Here is a 22586-nt window from a genome sequence, read left to right on the forward strand (position 1 = left end):
CATGGAGCACACAGCCGGGGACACCATCAGGTCCCATGGATGCTGTGTTCTTTGCCTTGGAGAGAGCAGTTCTCACCTGGGCGTTAGAGATGTTTGGGGGGCTACAATCATTTGGTATAGATATCTCTCCTTTAGGGGAGGGCAGAAGTTTGCACTGAACCTGTCAGCCAGTATGTTGGCAATGTCTGTAGGATCAGTAATCTTCACATCATTTTGAACTGATTCTGAGCATATCTGGGAGTTTCCTCCTAGGTTTCTGACATAGCTAAAGAATGCCTTATGGTTGTCTTTAGAGTCCTTAGCTATTTTTTTCTCTAAATTAGCTTTGGATGATTTTATGAGAGCTCTTAGCTTTTTACTTATAGTGATCAGCAGTGTCTTACCTTTTAAGGATTTTGCTCTATCTTGTAGTAGCTTTCTCCTTTTGTTGTAGAGTTTGTTTATGGCTGGGGTCCACCAGACTGGACGCTTGCCTTTGGTACAAAGAGTCTTTGTTTTGCTTGGGATTGCCTGATCCATGCAGCCCTGCAGGTGCTGCTAGAAGGCATTTGTAAGTGATTCAGCGGTTTGAGTAATGTTAACCACCGGCTTAGAGGCCTTAAAGGAGACCACACTAGTCTTTAGAAGTGTGAAGTCGGCTTTCGAGAAGTTCTTACTGTGGTCTTTTTCATTTCGGGTGGGGGCGGGATGAGGACTTCCAGCGAGATTAGTTTGTGATCAGATCTCACCAGTGAGGGGTATACTTCCGGCATTGAACATTGTGCTCCCATGTTCGTGATGATGAGATCAAGTATGTTTTCTCCTCTTGTGGGGATGGTGACTAGTTGTTCCATGGCATTTGAGTTTATGAATTCCAGGAACCAGTCTCTCACCCTTGGGTACACTCACCACCACTTCATCCAACTGACTCCAAAATGTTTCTTTCTCATCCATTGCACACCACACTTGCGGACCATATGCACTAACAACATTCATCATTGCACCATCAATTTCCAGCTTCATAAACATCAGTCTATCAGACACTCTCTTCACCTCCAAAACACTCTTGGCGTACTGTTCCTTCAGGATAACCTCTACCCCATTTCTCCTCCCATCCACACCATGATAGAACAATTGAACCCGCCCCCTATACACCTGGCCTTACTCCCCTTCCATCTGGTCTCTTGCATGCACAATATACCAACCTTCCTTCTCTCCATCATATCAGCTAGCTCTCTCCCTATACCAGTCATACTGACAATATGTAAAGTTCCTACCCTCACTACTACACTCCTAACCTTCCTCCTCTCTTCCTGCCTTTGGGCATGCCTTCCCCTTCTTCTCCTCCTTCTTCTTTGGCCAACAGTACCCCAATTTCCATCAACTCCCTGTTGGCTAACTGAACTGGTGCTGATTGTTGTTAACCCGGGCCTCGACCGATCCTGTATGGAAATCTGTATTGTTGCCGCATATGTCATTTGGTAAAGGTTTTACACCGGATGCCCTTCCTGACCATTTATCCGGGCTTGGGATTAGCACAAAGAAATGCAGCCCTTGTGGCTGGGTTAATCCATATGTAATAATTATATAAAATGAATTCGACATGTGTTGACCTGTACTATTCATCATGATTATAATTACTATTTGTATCTGCTATCTACTCATATTTTTTAAACAGTATTACTCTTTGAATATTGTACCACTGTTTTCTTTTAATTTTAAGTTTTATTTTTACTTTGCCTATTAGATTGTTGTATATCTGGAGCTTTTCTCCTTGGGTCTCCACTGAAAATGGGCTTTTAGCTCAGTTGGACCAACCCAGTTAACAAATGTAAAATAAATAAATAAATATATATATATATATATATATATATATATATATATATATATATATATATATATATATATATATATCTAGGAGTTTTGACTGAAAGCTCAAAAGTCTGAATCCATAATTACCGAACACACTTTTAAGAAAGCGCTTTCACTGAAAAAGTGCTTTTGTTAAAGTATGTTAAAAAAAAAAAAAAAACATAAAATCTACTGCTATGCAAGGGGGCAAGCCCCCCCCTGCACCCCCACCCCCCCTACATTAATATTCTCACTCTGAGGTCACACTACAGTGGGGAAAAGTGAATTTTCCCTTATCCTCACCGTAGTACAACCGGCACAACAAGCATACTTACCCGGTGAACAGCACTTTCGGTTAAGTATGTTCACCTATTAAGGTTTCAGTGGAAAGTGCAGTCAGAGATCTATACGGATCCCATAGATATATATATATATATATATATATATATATATATGTATATATATATATATATATATATATATATATATATATATATATATATATATCTATCTATATATATATATATATATATGGATGCACTTTAGAAGCTTGAAAGTCCATAACATTGAAATTTAAAACATTGAGACCAAAAGCTTGAAAACTCAAAACACTGAAAATTCACAACATTGAATCCCATAACATTGACAAAAGTTAGGAAAGCAATATGTACTATATTCCAGCACAACTACATACAGAAACAAAGAATAAACAAACCATATTGCACTTCTTCAAATATAAGCAGGGGGGAAGACCCTTGCACCTCTCATATGGTGGGCTGCACCCCCCACACCCCCTGCTACTTAAATATATCAACTCCAAGATCGCACCACACTAAGATGTGAGATGTTATAGTATAGCAAGTAAGAAGGGAACATGACTGAGGTCACCTATGAAACTGCGGTAAGTATCAGAGAGATATATAGTAATGTGTAATGTTTTAGCAGTGAAGTAGTGTTTGTAACAGAAGGTTGTGATATGTAGTAATGTGTAATGTTTTAACAGTGAAGTAGTGTTTGTAACAGAAGGTTGTGATATGTAGTAATGTGTAATGTTTTAACAGTGAAGTAGTGTTTGTAACAGAAGGTTGTGATATGTAGTAATGTGTAATGTTTTACCAGTGAAGTAGTGTTTGTAACAGAAGGTTGTGATATGTAGTAATGTGTAGTGTTTTAACAGTGAAGTAGCGTTTGTAACAGAAGGTTGTGATATGTAGTAATGTGTAATGTTTTAACAGTGAAGGAGTGTTTGTAACAGAAGGTTGTGATATTTAGTAATATGTAATGTTTTAACAGTGAAGTAGTGTTTGTAACAGAAGGTTGTGATATGTAGTAATGTGTAATGTTTTAACAGTGAAGTAGTGTTTGTAACAGAAGGTTGTGATATGTAGTAATGTGTAATGTTTTAACAGTGAAGTAGTGTTTGTAACAGAAGGTTGTGATATGTAGTAATGTGTAATGTTTTAACAGTGAAGTAGTGTTTGTAACAGAAGGTTGAGGATAGATTTTACAATTTAAACAGGCAGTCATGAAGTGCGGAATGGTATGTTTGCCATTTTGTTCTGTGTAGTGCGAGGTCGAAGTAGATATATTTAAGTAGCAGGGGGTGGGTCTGCACAGGGGCTTGCCCCCCACTTATAGCTGGAGAAGTGAAATATGGTTTGTTTTTTATTTTTTTCAGTATGTAGTTGTGTTAGAATTTATGAAATGTTGGTTTACTATGTATTTTCAATTTTATGGGATTCAATGTTGTGAATTTTCAGTGTTTTGAATTTCAATGTTATGGGCTTTCAAGCTTCTAAAGTGACTCTCTCTCTCTCTCTCGCTCTGTGTGTGTGTCTCTCTCTCTCTATATCTGTCTATATGACTTTCCATGTTTATTTCACCAACACAGTACAGACTCTGTCCCATAACAGACCCAGGAACCACATGAGACCAGAAACATCACAAATTTAATCCCAAATGAAACAGTCATAATTATTTCGCATATGGAAGTTTGTTGTTGTTGTGTCTTTTAGCTTTTCCCGGTTACGGGTCGCCACAGTGGAACTCCGGTTCGCTAATCATTGGCAGAAGATTTTTACATGCCGAGTTGCCTGCCCTGACGCACAACCTTCAACACAGGTATGCCCCTTCGCGCATGTCTCTACACAGAAGATGCTTTAACTGAGAATCGAACGGACGTCTTGCTATGAGTTGACAATGCTACCGCAGCACCACCACTGCAGTTATTTCACATATGGAAGTACCTCTTTGAAAAAAAAAATAGTAGTCTCAGTTGTGGAACAGGTGGCACACTCACCTCTGGTGGAGAAGGCTTTGTGTTCTATTCCCATGCATGGTAAACCAATTCCCGACACTACAGTGTGGAATAAGGGGGGCTCGGCACACCTTCTTTGGATGAGACATTAAACCAAGGTTCCATCTGCTTGAGTTTATTGTAGCTCAGATAGATGTAAAAGATCCCATGGCACCGATCAAAAAGAGTAGGGGAGGTTTCCTGATGTCCTGTCCAAATTTCCCCCAGTAATATAAATACCTCTTTGTGTCTCCCCCGAAAAGAGATTACTAACCTGGTCAACAAAAATAAACAGTTGAACCTATTGTGATATATAATATTCATCGCCACTAGATGTCAGCATTGCTCCACATGTAAGATTTGACATGAATTTAAATTGATTTTTGTTTTAGTAATGTGATTGAGTGAACTAATTTTTTGAAACTGACTGGATAATGGTTGGCTTTCATATTATTAGTTATTCCATGCACTCAGCTTTCTCCTACCTTTGCATTGGTTGTGTGGTAGTGTATATAGAAGCGCTGAGTTCGCCTCACTGTGAACTGTTTTCCTAATGTGTGGTGTTCTGGCAGATCACTGATTTTTACAGTCACTAAATGATGACAGACATTTTAGTTCCAGACTTAAAAGCCTTAAAATTCATGCTAATTTAAAGTCTGTTATTCTGGAAACTTCCTAAGTATATAAAAGAATGGTCTGTGACCCCCCACACTTATTATTTAGCTTTCTTCTTGATTCTTAAACTAAGATGTTGAGATGAATTTGAGAGAAGTGGGTGCAATCAGGTGTACTCTCCAGTTCATCTGGTGGAATTGGGAATCCTGAGGCAATGTCACAACTGCCTCATGTATATAGATAGCCCTCTCCTTTTACCTCTAGACACAAACACTTGTGAGAGATGCAATTACACAGCCAGACTAGAGGCTAAGCGCTCTCAGCCCATGACTAAAACAGATAGTCACGAGGAGAAGGGACACACTAGCATCACACCACTAGTCACACATGGATCTACAAAACAAGCACCGGCAAAACCTACACATAAATACACAAAAACATATTCGGGGGCACTAGGTACCAATCTGAAAAAGTGCCCTCCAAAGCAGACACGCATGCAACCTGCACTTCCAAACACAAGCCAGAAAACACGTAATTCACCTCAGCAGTGTGCCTCACAACAGCCCCTAAGGCAAAACACCATACCCAACACGCTAGTAATAGGAGACTTTATAGTAAGGCACACAGATGTTCCACTCACCAGGCTGAACAAGGAGATGGTTATTGTCAGCTGCCTGTCGGGTGCTAGGATCCGCCACATAACACAGGCACTTAGGTCACTCCAGAACAAGTACAAGTATGATGCTGTCATTGTACATGTTGGTGTGAATTATCTAAGACGTACTTCCCTGGACTACATGAAAAGAGACATTGAGGAGCTCTCTGATCATGTAGCCCAAGCTGGTATGACCCTGACCTTGAGTAGCATATTACCTTCACCTAGAATGATACCACAATACAAAGACAAGATTATCAATTTCAACAATTGGCTAAGGTTCTGGTGTCATTCCAAGGGGATCCAGTGTCTGTCTGCCTGGGATGACATGATAGACAAGCCTCGCTGTTTCGCCAGAGATGGTTTGCACCTGTCACCCCTAGGCTTTCGAATACTGAGCAAGGCTCTTGCCGTGCCCATAGTGCGTTTTTTAGGCAAAGCTCAAAGGACAAACCAACCACCATAACCAGCAAAGGTAACCAAAAACTAAGGGTAATGTTACTCAATGCCAGAAGTCTCAAACTCAAAATGCACACACTCGAGGCACTCCTCAGCATGGAAAAAATCAATGTTTGTGCAGTGACGGAAACTTGGTTCAAGGCTCAAGAGAGCACCCCAGCAATACCAGGTTACAATTCATATCATACCTTCCGGCCTCAGTTACCGGATCGCAGTAGAAAGGGCAGAGGTGTATCCATATTCATCAAGAATACCCACATCTCCAGGTTAGTAGCACAGCATGATGCCCCAGAGATCATCCATGCACAACTTTCAGCAGGCAAAACCACATTTCGTGTTGTAGCCGGTTATCGATCACCCACCATGTCCCGAGAAGCTCACTCAGCATTCCTCGAGGCACTGGACAATATAAAGGTCCTACCCAACGCCATCATTTTGGGTGATTTCAACTACCCAGGTATAGACCGGGCGAACTACCAATGTTCTAACTCCTATGCCCAGCGATTCCTAGAATTTATAAATTCAAATGCCCTCGAACAACTGGCATATTCTCTCACTAGAGGAGACAACATATTGGATCTAGTCATCACAAATATGGGCGCCCACTGTACCACACCCCTAATCACTCTCTCTCTGGTCAGATCTGACCACAAACTGATAACCCTGAGCATCCTCACTCCTCCACATCCCGCAGTCAAAGATACCATCGTAAAAAACCTTTCTAAAGCAAATTTCGAATTACTTGTGTCCAAAGTGGAAAGCTTCACTATTCCCTTGCAGAAGGATAATGATATCCAGGATGCGGAATCCTACACCAAGGCACTCTATATGCATCTTCAGGATTGCATGGACCGTGCTATCCCAAATAAAACCAAGACTCCTTCCTCAAGCAAGAGGAAACCAGTCTGGTGGACCACAACCATAAGCAAACTATACAACAAAAGGAGGACACTTACACAAAAAAAAAGCCAAATCTCAAGTAGAAAAATCATCCCTGATCAGCATTAGTAAGAAATTGAGGGCCCTCATCAAGTCAACTAAAGCGAGTTTTGAAAAGAAAGTTGCCAAGGATGCCAAGGATAACCATAAGGCCTTCTATGGTTACGTCAAAAACCTAAATAGCAATGCTCAGGTCTGTTCCGAGTTAGTACAAAACGGAACAAAATACACTGACCCCACTGACATTGCCAACATCTTGGCCGATAGGTTCAGTGCAAATTTACCCCCCCCCCCCAACACCTGCAGGGCCTATTATCCCAGGGGATTGTGTAACTCCAAATATTACTGATAAGTTGGTTAAAAAGGCTCTATCTAAAGCAAAAAGCACTGCCTCCATGGGACCAGATGGTGTCCCAGGCTGTGTCATATGCAAGCTCCAAAATGAATTAACCCCACGTCTGAACACCCTGTTCAGTCTCAGTCTCTCAACAGGATATGTACTCATAGAATGGCGCACAGCAATGGTGGTCCCGCTACACAAGGGTGGGGCCACAACCGACCCTGGGAACTACCGACCAATAAGCCTGACTAGTCTGATTTGTAAGGCAATGGAGTGAATCATTATGGAACTCATAAATGGAGAGATTGGGAACCTCCAAACACTTGACCCCACACAGTTCGGCTTCATCAAGGGAAGATCATGCCTCCTGAACCTGGTGGACTTCTTTGAGACAGTTGCTCAGGCTATAGATAAGGGAAAGGAGGTTCACACAGCTTACCTTGACCTTGCTAAGGCATTTGACACCATTCCCCATTCAGGTATTATTGATAAAATCACCAACCTGGGCATAAACCCTTACGTCACAAGATGGATCGCAAACTGGCTCTAAGACAGATCCCACAAAGTAAGAGTAGCGGGATCTATGTCTGAATACAGACCAGTAATGAGCAGTGTGCCTCAGGGCTCTGTCCTGGGACCCCTCCTGTTTAGCATATACTTCTCAGAAGTACAGGCAAACACTGAAGGGCTGTGGCTGTCCAAGTTTGTGGACGACTGCAAACTGGGTGCCATAATAGAGTCTCCGGCCGACATAGATATCCTCCAGAAAGGCTTAAATGAGACTGACGCATGGTGTCAAAGCCATGGTCTCAAGCTAAATGCTAAAAAATGCGTAGTAATCCCCTTTGGAAAAAACAGAGTACCCACGAGCTACCGCATAGGAGGTAACCCCCTGAAACCTGAAGAAGTAATAAGGGATCTAGGGACCCAAGTAGATAGTCAGCTTTCCTTTGATAATCATGTTGCCAAGGTGGTTAGAAAATCCTTCTATGTGACCCATCTGATCATGAAAGGGTTCGCATCAAGATCTAAGGATGTAGTGGTGCCCTTCTACTCTTCCCTCATCAGACCCATTATTGAGTACAATACACCAATTGGAATTTACCTGGCCAGGCATTTCCAGCAGCTGGAGAGACCGCAGAGGTACCTCACTGAGAGGATTACCAGCCTAAAACAATTGCCCTATGCAGCATGATTAAAAAAACTAAAGCTTTTCTCTGTTGCATACCGCCTCCTCAGAGGCGATATCTGTCTAACATACAGAGCCATGTCCAACCCAGAACTGTTGAACATGCTCCATCTTAGCAAAACCACATCTACTCAAGCTACATGCTCTAGGGATATAAACCTCAGCACAACAATGAATAGAACATGCTGGAGGGATAGATTCCCTTCGCAGAGGCTTCCCTTGCTATGGAACAGGGTCCCGATCTACATAAGATAGAGTCCCTCACTATCACTCTTCAAGAGGAACCTAGACGAGTGGATGGGTAACAGAAAGTTCATGCTGGGGATCACACCAACAGCTCTACCAGATAGGGGCAAAGGGTACTAGCTGCTAGAACAAGGGCCTAGGGAACTAACCAAAGGGGCAGTGAATACCGCACAACATGGCTGGGCTAATATATGCCTTCGGGCAGATAGCCCAGTACTTACCTATGAACCTATGGTGTTCTGGCAGATCACTGATTTTTAGTCACTAAATGATGACAGACATTTTAGTTTCAGATTTAAAATCCTTAAAATTCATGCTAATTTAAAGTCTGTTATTCTGGAAACTTCCTAAGTATATAAAAGAATGGTCTGTGACCCCCCACACTTATTATTTAGCTTTCTTCTTGATTCTTAAACTAAGATGTTGAGAGGGATTTGGGAGAAGTGGGTGCAATGTTTCATTTACTATATTCTGACAGCAGTGAGCTGAGAAAATAATTTTCCGTGTGACATTTATCTATGCATTTATTTATTCATTTGATTGCAATAAATGATATGAGGTGAAGAGTCACATTCATAAAAAGTTGCTGTAATTGATGGTCCCGTCTGTGTGGGTGTGGGGGGGGGGGCAAAAATACATTCAACTGCCTCTAATTTTACAAAATGTCTCTGATTCTTAGGTCACATTTTGGTCTGTCCACCATAAAGTTTGTGGTTTTGCTAGCACACTGATGAGGACTGCAATCAGTAAATACTGATGACAGGCATTTTAGTTTCAGAGATAATAGCCTTTGAAAAAGCGTAGTGATGTTCTAGTAATTTTCTAACTATATAAAGGCAGTTCCTGCCTCTGACGTTGATCCTTTATCCACCATTTCTTTTTAGCTTTTTCATTGATTCTTGTGATAAGAGGTTGAAACATATATGATGAAAATGACTGAGTATGGGAGGTGTTGCAGTGTAAATGTAAGCGTTGCTCGCTAGTCATAACCTATCTCACTTTCATTAGTGTCAGACATCAGCATTGTAATCAAGAACTGCCCATCAGTGGCAATCTGGGTATTATGTGAATGACAGCAAATTACGTCGACTCGTAGTGACATCTAACAGTGCTTGGATCTTTGGTTGTGAGTGATAGTAAATGATCACTGGCAGAGTGTTATGTCAAGTAGTGGTGACATCTAACAGCACTTGGTTCTTTGGTTGTGAGTGATAGTAAATGGTCACTGGCAGTGTTACGTCGAGTAGTAGTGACATCTAACAGTGCTTGGTTCGTTGGTTGTGAGTGATAGTAAATGGTCACGGCAGAGTGTCACATCGAGTAGTAGTGACATCTAACAGTGCTTGGTTCTTTGGTTGTGAGTGATAGTCAGGGGCGGCTCGTGGCATCGGGCTGCCGGACTGCAGCCCCCTCAGCTAGACAGCTGAGTACTTAGTTTATTTTTTTTTTATGTAAAAAAAAAAAATGAAATTTGTTTTTATACTTTAAATTTTGAGTCCGCGACTTGAAATTACAAGCATGCGCATTGCGCGCTTCTATCGCAACAGCGTTTTTTTATTTTTTAAATTCTTGCTGCAATGTTTTCATTGCAGCCCGGAGGAGCAAAGAAGGCATCATTTTGATGCCCAGAACTCCCCAGAAGTCTATGCGGTTGAGATACAAACCGCATAGACATGGAAGGGGCTCGGACTGCGATGTCCGCAGGCACGTCATGACGTGCTTGCTGGGCAAATGCTGCTGATTGGTTGTCGCTCTTTTCCCGGGCTTTATGTCCTGGGAAAAGAGTGAGAATCAGTCAGTCGGTTTTCGGCGTTGGACCTGGTATTGTGACCTTTTTTTCCTGCTGTGAAAACTTTTGTTTAACAGTTTACAATTATAAAACATTTTTTTTAATTTTTTGGCACAACAAGAGTACAAGACAAATTATTTTTAAAGTAGAGAGCGAGGCAACCAAACTGTGGTGGATTTATTATTGCTGCTTCCCTGCTTCTTTCATCAGGCTGTTCTGGAATCAACAGGTGAGTTATTTACTATTTATTTCATTACTTATTAATCCAATATGACATTGTAAAATATGTATTAGATATTTTAGTATTATTACTAATTATTATTGTATCACCTCATTATATGCTATGTCATTTATCTGTTTTAGATAAATGTATAAAAGCTATCTTATGATTTTATTTATACTGTATTTATATATATTTTTGATATGTGAATGTTGAATTTATTTATGTGCTTGTCCCTTAGGGTTGTGTTATGGCAGGGGTTGATTGATTGTTTATCTAATTAATTAATTAATTTTCCCGCTTTACTGTGTTGTATAAAATGGTGCATTTCTTAATGTTTAATTGTCTGATGAAGCATAGGTTTCACTACGCGAAAGCGCTTACTTTTGTTGGATACAATAAATTGCTTGGATTTTGTTTTACGTTGCTGTCTACTGTTCCTTTGGTTCCATTCGTGACTAGTTCCTCCTTTTATTGTTTGCATTATTAATCCAATACAAAGAAGTGATGGTTTACAGACTGATGCTGACATGTTGGTTTGTGCAGCATTTTGAATTCTAATTCAACCAGGGATAATTTTTATTGGACATGGTGACATAGTACAGAGCGACATTTTTCACTAGCTTTATGCATGGAGGATATGAAAGCTGATATTCTTAAGTTTTCATCAGGCACCTAGATGCCTTTTCCAGCATAGACAGTATTGTGCAGTATCTGTGTGTGTGTGTGTGTGTGTGTGTGTGTGTGTGTGTGTGTGTGTGTGTGTGTGTGTGTGTGTGTGGATTGTTACCCTAGTTGCTTGCTGTTTGTTTTAGTTTCAGTACTTCTTAGATTATATGCTATTTTCTGGTGAACATTGAGCAACTACTATACGTACTGGCTCTGCAGTGATGTTTTCTCCTGAAGGACAAATGAATTGGAATAATTTTTATGGATTACTGCATGTATCCCAACTTTTATGGTTTCTTCTTTCTTATATTGAACTTGGTATGCAAATGAGGAATGAAATCAGCAGAAGGCTCAAAAAGTCAAATAGACATATATTTTATTCAATATCACAAATATGTAAACAGTTATGAAATAAAATAACTTTAGGAAAAACAGTCTACTGAAAGAACTAATATAACACACTGTTGAGGTGCCTATTCCATAAAATAAGAAGCAGATATCATTGCATTAAAAAATTCAGTACTAGCAGCCAATATAAGTACAATGCTTAGCAAAAATGAGAAGAGCTTGAAACTCACCCATGGTATAACAATAAGTACACCAATGGATTCCTGGGTGAGTAGGGACCTTCTCTGAGTGCTTAATGGCAGTTACCACGGTATTCAAGTTTTCATGTCTTATGACCATTTAACTTTTGTTTTCTATCATTCTTTTTGGAATTATCACCTGATTGGCCTGCTGGCTTATTTTGAGTGAAGGAAAACAAATTCTGTATATACTTAAATCCTTCTTGTAAGAGCAGTCACTTTGTCAATGCCTCACACTCATCCCTAGTTTGGGACACAAAGGAGTTGTCTTCTAAAATCGTTACTGGCTCAGCTTCATCTACTGCAAGTGATAAGTAACAGTTTTTTACTGATGTGGGAACGAACTGCTGAGAGACTGCCTTGTACAAAAGGTGTTCCAGTGACCGTGACATCCATTGGTAGGAAATCGCTACTACCGTTCTATTCATCTGAAGCAGCAGAGTTCACCTTCATTTCTGCAATCTTCCCTGTCCTGGTAGTGCTGCCTGGCTTGATCTCTGTGGCAGTGAATCAGGAGAATGGTCAGAGAATATTTTTCCCTGACCCATGTCTTCAGAAGGTGAAGTACATGTCCCTCTTAAGTCAGATCTAGTAAGGTTGGGAAGGTTTTCCATAGGGAGATTGTGTTATAAGAATATCAGTGCTTGCTGTGCCAGGTCAAAGGCATTTTTTTCATTTAGAAAGTTTAGGAGTAATGAGGCTGGGTATTTAAAATGAAGGGAATTTTGTTCCTATAACACAGTGCATGTACCTGCCCCAAATCTTTCCGTTTTGCCATCACTATTTCTGAAAAATTTAGATGAATTCAATCCTTTGTCCCAAAAGTAAAAAAATATTTTCCTTCTTTGGCTGTACAGAGGAGAAACTCCTTGTCAAGTAATTTAGTACATGAAAGATAATACAGTGGAGGCTGAGGATTCAGATGACTCCATCTTTGCAACCCTATGCGACCCTTCAATCGTTATTTGTTCCTTAATACCAATAGCCTTTGGAAGTTTATCTTTCAGGAGCTATCAGACATTGGAGTCCTCTGTAACCATCCTTCAAGACTAAACTATGCAGGGAATTTCTTCTGTGTCTCTTTTCAATATCATCAAGCTGAAGTTGGAGGGAACATAGAGTTTTTTCTCTGTGATTCCATTACACATTTTGTGCAGTTAAAAGCAATTTGGGGATGAGAGTTCTGGTTTCAAAATCCTGCCATGTTCATTGGTAACTCATCCCTCATGAAATATAACAAGTTCTGATGAAGTAAGATCTCAGTACCTTGCAAACATGAATTTAAATGATACATGCTTTGAGATCTGTTGACTGGAACACATGATAAGGTGCATCACTCTTGTATAAGTCTCTAGACAATAGCATAGCAATTCACAGACCTGGAGTGAAATAAAGACAGAATGATCTACGTCAGTAATGATAGAGTATATACAGGAAAGTAAACAATTCACACACACACACACACACACACACACACACACACACACACACACACACACACACACACACACACACACACACACACACACACACACACACACACACACACAGACACACACACACACACACACACACACACACACACACACACACCAGATTTAAAAATAATTTATGCTTAGACAAGCAGTGAAACACACTAACCTTAAACGAAACTCCATTCCTGGTTTAGAATACTTAGCTCTGGGGAGTCCTCAAGCAGCTTAAGCAAATATGGATTAACAGACCCCCTACCCTACTTTGCAAAAAAAAAAAAAATGAATCCAGTTCCCTACACTATGAAATTTTGAAATTGCACATTGTTGTTGAACACAAATGTAAAACTTCAATGTAACAGCACAGCAACCCATTACAATCTGTGGGTTGGTGCTTGGTAGGTAAAGTCCGAGCTGTACATCAGAAGTGATGCTGCAGACATTACATGGTAAGACACTAAATGTCCATGCTGCAAGCAGAGCTGTTCTCACATAGCAGAGACATTTATGTGGGGTGGATGGTGGATGCCAGCTATGTCCAATGTATGAAATGTTCCTTTCATACATAGGGGATGACTCCAAACTTCTTTTAAGTTTTTGAACTGTGCACTAGATCGCATAACTCCACAGTATGCCACTACTATAAGAAATAAGAGGAGTGATTCATTTAAATAGTGTTTTACAGAATTTTTGTTAACTTTCACTTATGTTTTATGCATTCTGTAAACTTATGATTATTGTATAGCATCAGGAAGTCCGTGGAGTACTCGACTCACCAGTATGAGCTCAAAACAGTGGCAGAAGTGAATTCACTATTGGGGTAGCTTTGGAAAAATGGCAGAGGCTGCCTGCAACACCTCCCCATTTGTTTTGGAATTCAGGGACACAGTGAACGTATCACAATGTAAAGGGGGGAGGATATTGAATACCTGAAGTGTCACCCTTCAAATGATACTATGCATCTAGGTCAAATCTTCAAAAGGTGGTAGTAGGTCAGGTTGACATTTTCTTTTCCATTATGCTTAACTGACACATTGGTGATCACTACCAGCTACCCACTGGTTGATTTGTTCCAGCTACAGAGACTATAGCTGAGCCTATGGAGAGGGTACATCCTAGATTCACAGGTTCATAGGTTCATAAGTTTAAAGGAAGTAGATATTTTACAGACTTCCAGTAATGGAGATGCAAACCCAGAAATTCTCACTGACAAACAACCAAAACAGAAAAGGAAGTACCTTCACACCCAAACCGCATGCTGATAATATATTAGTAGAAGCTTGTACAAACAGCAAGCAAGTAATGTGGTTTACAAATTGGTTTTCAAGTTCATAGAGTACTCAGTTTATTTCTCATTACAACATGGATACCTGCAAGCAGTTGCTGTTCCTTTGATCACTTGGGGATACATTCCTGAATTCCATTTCCAATGACTGTTTCCTGTCTGCACTTATAATTCCCCAAGACTCCTTTTCATAATTGTCTTTAAGCCCAGAAGTCACAAATGTACTTCCACAAAGGCTAGTTGCCCCGATAAAGCTCTAGAGGCAGCAGTTACATATTAATTGCTACAGAACTAGTTTTCTCAGTGTTTTAATTATAATATTTTTCTTTAGTGAAGCTAATGTTCAGTATTATTATCTTATTAAAAGGTTGACAGTTCATCTTTTTTTAAATCCTTGTGGCATAGTGATAGTTTGAGACTGTTTTTAGAAAGCAGATGAGTGAAATAGTTTTGAAAGGATCATAGTGTTGTTAACTCAAAAGTTTCCTATATAATTGTAGTGCAAGTATCCATTGAGATGTCTAATTTACTTTTATGTTTCTAATTTGTAATATTAACATGTTTTTCAGTATATATTGTTGACAAAACCATTACCCGTTGCATTATTTGACCAATCTCATCATTTTAACCTGCTTAATTTTCATGGACAGTGTAATAATTGTTGCTAAATTTTCTGCTGTATGAATACTTCCTTTCTCTAGCCTGAAATATGTATGCTATATAAAGTGCAAAGCTTTTGTACTCTGAATATTGTGGTTCATTTACAGTTTCTGTTATTCTTGTCCCAAGACAGAGGTTGGGGCTAAAAATGGTTCTTGGATAAGCCTATCCATCTATTCATCAAGTTAACAATATAGTTGTTATATATATGCTTATAGTTATGTTGAAGTGGTCGCTTGGGTGAATGTTTATGATTTTGGTGTTGTATTGTACTTTTATGTTATTGAAGGAAAGGGGCAAACTTTTCGTTTTGGTGCTTGGGGATACCTCAGCATTTTTCTGAAGAGGTCACTTGGGTGAATGTTTCATTTTGGTGCTTGTATGTTATTGAAGGGGTCACATGGGCAAATGTTTAATTTTAGTGCTTTTGCATATTGTACCTGGACATTTTACTGAAGGGTCTTTTTCTTTTTGGGAAATGTTTCATTTCAGTGCTTGTGTATACCTGGACATAGTAATGAAGATTTTACTGAAGGGATCTTTTTTTCTTTTAGGGAAATGTTTCATTTCAGTGCTTGTGTATACCTGGACATAGTAATGAAGATTTTACTGAAGGGTCTTTTTCTTTTAGGAAATGTTTCATTTCAGTGCTTGTGTATACCTGGACATAGTAATGAAGATTTTACTGAAGGGGTCTTTTTTCTTTTAGGGAAATGTTTCATTTCAGTGCTTGTGTATACCTGGACATAGTAATGAAGATTTTACTGAAGGGGTCTTTTTTCTTTTAGGGAAATGTTTCATTTCAGTGCTTGTGTATACCTGGACATAGTAATGAAGATTTTACTGAAGGGTCTTTTTTCTTTTAGGGAAATGTTTCATTTCAGTGCTTGTGTATACCTGGACATAGTAATGAAGATTTTACTGAAGGGTCTTTTTTCTTTAGGGTTTCATTTCAGTGCTTGTGTATACCTGGACATAGTAATGAAGATTTTACTGAAGGGGTCTTTTTCTTTTAGGAAATGTTTCATTTCAGTGCTTGTGTATACCTGGACATAGTAATGAAGATTTTACTGAAGGGGTCTTTTTTCTTTTAGGGAAATGTTTCATTTCAGTGCTTGTGTATACCTAGACATAGTAATGAAGATTTTACTGAAGGGGTCTTTTTTCTTTTAGGAAATGTTTCATTTCAGTGCTTCTGTATACCTGGACATAGTAATGAAGATTTTACTGAAGGGGTCTTTTTCTTTTAGGGAAATGTTTCATTTCAGTGCTTGTGTATACCTGGACATAGTAATGAAGATTTTACTGAAGGGTCTTTTTCTTTTTCTTTTAGGGACTTTTTTTCTTTTAGGGAAATGTAAATGTTTCATTTCAGTGCTTGTGTATACCTGGACATAGTAATGAAGATTTTACTGAAGGCCTCTTTTTTCTTTTAGGGAAATGTTTCATTTCAGTGCTTGTGTATACCTGGACATAGTAATGAAGATTTTACTGAAGCGGTCTTTTTTTCTTTTACGGAAATGTTTCATTTCAGTGCTTGTGTATACCTGGACATAGTAATGAAGATTTTACTGAAGGGGTCTTTTTCTTTTAGGAAATGTTTCATTTCAGTGCTTGTGTATACCTGGACATAGTAATGAAGATTTTACTGAAGGGGTCTTTTTTCTTTTAGGGAAATGTTTCATTTCAGTGCTTGTGTATACCTGGACATAGTAATGAAGATTTTACTGAAGGGGTCTTTTTTCTTTTAGGGAAATGTTTCATTTCAGTGCTTGTGTATACCTGGACATAGTAATGAAGATTTTACTGAAGGGGTCTTTTTTCTTTTAGGGAAATGTTTCATTTCAGTGCTTGTGTATACCTGGACATAGTAATGAAGATTTTACTGAAGGAAATGTTTCATTTCAGTGCTTGTGTATACCTGGACATAGTAATGAAGATTTTCTTTTTTCTTTTAGGGAAATGTTGGTTTTTTCTTTTAGAAATGTTTTCATTCAGTGCTTGTGTATACCTGGACATGCTTGGGGAAATTCATTCGTGTATCAGGGAAGTGCTTGTGCATACATGGTCAGACAGCTGAAGCGACCACTGGGCAAAATAATTTGTGTCATTTCAGTGCTTGTGCATGCACAATACAAACTAATGAATGGGTTACTGGGGAAAATTATTCATTACTGTGTCAGTGTTTGGGAAATGTTTCATTTTGGTGCTTGTGTATACCTGGATATGTGATGTCATGTGGTTTATGGAAGAGGCTTGTTGGCCACTGAGTTATATGCTTTATTCAAGTGGGCCACGATCAGAAAAGTTTGAGAAACACCGGTATGGACTGTTACTGCCCAACTCTCTGATATATTAGTATATGTAGAAAATGCAGTTAACTGTTATATATTCCTAGCGGAGATCACTGAAGAACAGCCTCAAACAAAGGGGTACTGATTGCATGAATAGGTGGTAGGATAGTTAGTTTGCATTTTTTTTTCATTCACTGATGTGTCTTGTAGGTGGCACCTATTATGAATGATCTTTTTACAGGTCAGTGAATAAGGTTTTTTTTTAATGCTACTTTTAAAGTTTGAGTAATTATTACTGGAGCTAGATTGTAAGGGGTTAGTTTTATAGGTTTCATAGGTTTCATAGGTTCATACTAGGCTATCTGCCCGAGGACATTTACAAGCCTAGCCCATAGTTTTGTGGCTTACGCCACCCCTTTAGTTTGGAGAAACTATGCCCATTATTTTGCTGTGCCTCTGTCGAGCAGTGACACTGAGGTAACCCCTGGGGTGTATCTGCGATCTCCCATCCATTGGTCAAGATTCCTCTTGAACAAGGCCAGCAAGGTGCTCTGCCTCACATATACCGGGATTTTGTTCCACAGCATAGGGAGTCTTTGGGTGATGAATCTATCCCTCCAGCACGTCCTATTAATAACCGTGTCGAGGTTTAAGTCTCCCACCCTTGTGGCTCTGAGGGATCTAGATTTTTTGAGATGAAGCATGTTCATCAAATCTGGGTTTGACATGGCCTTGTATGTCAGGCACAGGTCACCTCTGAGCAAGCGGTAAGCAACTGAATATAGCTGGAGTTCTTTCAGTCGGGCAGCATAAGACAGATTTTTGAGACCCTTTATCCTTTTGGTGAGGAACTTTTGTGGCCTCTCCAGCTGCTGCAAGTGTCGGGTCAGATACATTCTGAATGGGGCATTGTACTCAATCATTGAGTACAATTAGTTTTCTACTTAAATTTATAAGTATTGCTTTGCTTGTTAGTAGTTAGGCTGGCTTAATGTAAAGTAAAGCTAGTCAGACTAAGTGTATTTACCCACAGGACCCATCACAACGTATGGTCCTTATTGCCCTTACAGTCATTTCTATTAATAATGCATCAGTCTTTCGTTGTGCTAATATCACAGTTCAAGTCCTATAATTTATACTTTTTATTGCATCATAAGTAATGAAAATGTACTGATATCATTATCAACATTTATATAAAGCCAGCCTATCTGTGCAGTGCTATGTATTAACTGAAAGGAGAGAAGAACAAATAGGATATAACTAATCTTATAATTTTCTACAACAGTGTACATTTACATAATTAGCTCTAGATTGAGGTCAGTGCTCTGACCCTCTCTGGGGAGAATGAAACCAAAGTTATAGCAATATAACAAAAATGATTTTCATAATTGGCATTTCATAGAACATTAAAATGTCTGATATGCAGCCTCTAAGTACTCAATTTGGCATTACAAATATACAGCATATATGCCAAGTGCCTCACTGCACAGAAGGCAGTAGTAAAATTAGCCATTAAGGGGCCATCATTATTTTATTATTGTTAATAAGAATAGGAACCCTGGGAAGTATATTTCATAGCACTATCAGTCAAGAAATGCAACACAAAAATATATCTATTTTAGATAAATGAGGCTCTGGGTGGAGAAGAAAAAAAAAGCATTTTTGCTGAGGTAAATTGGACTGAGGTTGATGACATCAAGTGTTTTAGCATGTTTACAGAGTGACATTCAGTATTTTGTGCTACAGCCAAGTTACAACTTAGATTTTTAATGATGGTCTTTCTGCATTTGGTCTTTGGCATTGGAAGTAGTAGTGTTGTCTCTGGACTACTGTGCATTAAATGAAAAGCCCATTAGCTACTCTTTCTCCTGTCATGTTCATTTTGTGCTCCATATATTTGCTGCATTTTGTTTTATGCTTATTATATCATAGGAGGTTAGTATGCTAAGTTAAGTTCACTGACAGGTGTTTTTGAGTTTCAGATTTCAGATTTTATACCCTACAGAAAAGTTATACTGATGCAAGACCTACTGAACTTTCTAAGTTTGTAAGAGCAGCATTTAAAAATTGTCTGTATTTTGACCTTTGTCCTATTTTTATTTATGGCCTTATCCAGATTTCTTGCTCTGAGGTTGAGTATATGAAATGTGTCATGGGCTCGGGGCCATCAGCCAGAGACGTTTCAAATTGTGACATACTTGTACCCCCACTCCCCCATGTAGTGACTTTAGATGTGTCCAGGTTTAGAGTATCCCTCCAAGGTAGATGTGTCCAGGCAAGGAGCACTTAGAGTATCCAAGGTAGACACAAGTACAGTCATGGCTTTTAATCTGTCCTTTTGCAGAATGTTCTGGTTTTCTGTCATTTTTATACTGTTGATTTTGTGTATTCAGAAAATGCATTTTGTTGGCTGCTTGTCTTTTTATACTTGACTGGCATTCCACTCCAGTAATGTATTTAAAAGTAATTTATTTTTTTGATTCATCACAGCCTTTGCTTCCCATCCAGATATTAAGCAAGCTGTCATGTAGCCAAGGCATTGAAATATTGTTTTCTTTACCACCTCATTTTTGTTTTGATTGCACTCTCATAGTGATAGCTTGTTGGCAAACAGGGAAGCAGTGTATTTAAAATACCAGCTTTTGTGGTTTTGAGCATAGTGAAAGAATGCTAGCAAATGTACTTTTTCCTGTAAGAATAAATGTTTAACTATTTTAAGCTACTGTCTTGGAAATGAACAAATGTTAATGATTGACTAATGCAATGGATTACTACACTCCAGTGAATCATACTTTCTTCAGGCTACACCTGCCAAAACAATAGTGAGGTAGTTAAACATTAATTTGGCCCTCCCCCAAGACCCACTTCAGATTGCACCAACTTTACAGAAAGGATGCAGATTAATTATACACAAGAGATAAGTAATTATACAGTGTGGAGAGACTCAACTTAAGAGCAGAATAACCCTTATTAGATTCTGGAAGATCAGAAGGCTAGGAATCCTATTCCCTCCCCAAAAATAGCAGCACATAGTAAATGGCTTTAAGTTATAAAAATTTCACACTCTTAAATGAAGTTGGAGATAGAGTGTCTACAGGCTAAATAACTTGGTAGTTACAGCACATAGTAAATGGATTTAAGTTATAAAATTATTTCACACTCTTAAATGAAGATGGAGACCGAGTGTCTACAGGCTGAATAGATTGGTAGGTACAACATGCAGAAAATGCTGACTTTTATGGGTTTATGGCAGTCCAGGTGTTTACCCTGCCCTGAGGCCCTGAGGATTTATGTTTCATGTGTTTGTTTTAGTTTTAGCCATATTCAGTGGTTAACTTGGCAACAGCAAGCAGTCCAGTGACACATTTATCTAAGTTAGCTGATGTGCTTCCCTCTTAACAAACTTGCACTGCAGTGTTATATTTTTCTTTGTTGTACTCTTAACATTTTCCCAGAACAAGACGTCTGAGTGTAAATTATTTTTTAGGGGGTGGGTCATTAGCACTACTACTACTGCACTTCTATATATATATATATATATATTTTTTTTTTTTGCCAGTATATTGTCTGAGAGTAGCTATAATTATAAGAAAATGAAAAACATAACATAACATTTTCAATTAGGGTAGAATGCTTGCATTAGAATAATCTAAAAATAAGCAGGCAGTGTACAACACATGCCTTGTGTTTTAAATCGGTATATGTGGTACTTGAATACTTCAGAATCAGTACATGTGAAATGGAAATGTGTATTGGTCTGGGACTGGTACTCTGTATGCATCCTCCTTTTCTGGAAAATAAAATTAAACGATATTGTGCATACAAATAAGGAAACAACTGCATGTGAAGCTTGTATATGACTATGGTGGTTACATAACATAATACAGTATGATCATTTTTGGCCATTTTTTGTAGTCTTTCTTTCGGGAGGTTGGGGCATTTTAGATCATTTTTGTCAGAAATAGCCTGGGGGGGGGTCTCTGAAATGAAATGGCCTGTAGTTTACAGACACACCAGCAAATAAAGTAAGATTATGTGCAAGTTCTTGGCTATTGTGATGTGAAAGAAATGCAACCATGGTGATTTATTTCGCTTAACAATTGTAGGCTGAAAGCAGTTTCTCTGGGTAGGGAGTTGGGCTGGGGGCAATGCTTGTGTGAATAGCTGCAGTTCTGTTACAAGCTCTGAAATCTGAGTGGTTTGTATGTGTGTGGTGGTGGGGGTGTCAAGGAATTTTTGTTAAACCATGTTTTATTGTAGAAAGTCTGGTAAGTAAAATTAATTTTAAAATTAAATGTGTACTTGGCTGATGCACACAAGCTGTGATAGTGAGTCTGTCAGCAAAATGAAAGTATGTAATGCAGTTGTTAGTATTTGTACTTTAATCCTGACCAGTAAAAAGCAGCTACTTCATTAGGTAATGGGAGGGGGGGTGTTTGTGAATTCATTGAGGTGACTGCCCTTGTTTACTGTCAGTTATGGCTTTGCAAGATGACTGTTTGGGTAAAGTCTGCTGTTGGGCAAGCCTGTAACTACCATTTCTGTGCAATGGACTAAATTAATGCAGCCATTTGCAGTTCATTACTGTTTTTTGCTTTCTGATTTCAGAGGTTTTTGAGCCAGGTACTTTTGGTAGGCTGTTGGGATGGGGGACTTTCATGTCGCCAGTGTTGGAATGAAATAACCATTTAGTGTTGTAATTCTGGCTTTGCAAAACTCTGAGGGAGTAAGCAGTATGCATACAGGCTGTGGGGCTACAGTCTCTGTGCAGCAGATATATTTTAATGCTGGAAGGATCAAAGCAGAAAGTATAGTGGAGGCAATGGAATGACTGCCCCTGTTAGTCCTGCAAAGACAATGTAAGCTGTGACAGTGTGTGCATCACAAATGCATTAACAGTCTTTAATCCTGGCAAGGCCAAGCCAGATAGTTGGTAGGTCATGGCTGTGGCAGACTGTCAATGAAATGAGTGCTGTTTTTGAAGCTGTAAATCATTACATGTATACAACAGTGGCACTTAAATCATTTCTGCAATATCTTC

This window comes from Protopterus annectens, chromosome 8.part0, assembly GCF_019279795.1.
Source record: "Protopterus annectens isolate FY-2018-M chromosome 8.part0, PAN1.0, whole genome shotgun sequence".
NCBI lineage: Eukaryota > Metazoa > Chordata > Ceratodontiformes > Protopteridae > Protopterus > Protopterus annectens.